A 912-nucleotide genomic window follows, 5' to 3' on the forward strand; every position below is an offset into this window, starting at 1 on the left:
CCATAGATAATGTTTGATCAGAGAGATCTCTGGTTTGATGCATAGACATATATTAATGGACGGTGCCTTAGCCGTATGTCCTTATAATAATTTCTTGGCTTGACAACTGAGGGAGATGGCGTATGGTTACGGACTAGTGCTATCTCCTTCATGACACGCTTACACACAGTCGTGAGAGAGATGGATATTGTCCGAAACTTCATTCCATCTCTTTCTTTTGTTGTACCACAATTCAGACCGAAGAGATGGAATGAAGTTTCGGACAATATCCATCTCTCTCACGATAGTGCGTAAGCATGTCATGAAAGAGATAGCACTAGTCCGAAACCATACGCCATCTCCCTCACTTTTCAAGTCAAGAAGTTATTACAATGACATACGGCACGTCCATTAATGTATGTCTATGGTTCAAACACTATTAGATTGTCATGACCGGTCATGACTTGTCTGTGGTTATCATTGAACTAGACTACAGATGTACAGATACTGGAACGCGCTCGCTATATTAAATTTGTGAGCGCAAGTGTGCGAATAGCTCCGCTGCTGCGGAGTGGCATACCATCTCTCTTTCACACACAGGCGCTTATGAGTCAATAGCGGTAGTCAGGTGAAAATGAGGCAGGTGTGTGATACCCGTGTATGATTTTACATTGTCGTGGGGTATATTTATCGCAAAAATTATTGGCGTATTTTAAAATTTGTTAAAAAGCAATAAATTCATTAGAAATAATTTTTATTGTGACCTAGTTAACAAACAAAACAATACAATTAATCCAAAAAAGTTTTAATTTTATTTATAATGAACATTAAAAAGATTCAGAATAAATAAATTGGTGGATGTTGTCTACCTGCCCGAGTGCAATAGATGACAATTAATCCAAAAAAGTTCTAATTTTAATTAACTAAATTATT

The sequence above is a fragment of the Agrilus planipennis genome, unplaced genomic scaffold (assembly GCF_000699045.2).
Source record: "Agrilus planipennis isolate EAB-ADULT unplaced genomic scaffold, Apla_2.0 scaffold9, whole genome shotgun sequence".
NCBI lineage: Eukaryota > Metazoa > Arthropoda > Insecta > Coleoptera > Buprestidae > Agrilus > Agrilus planipennis.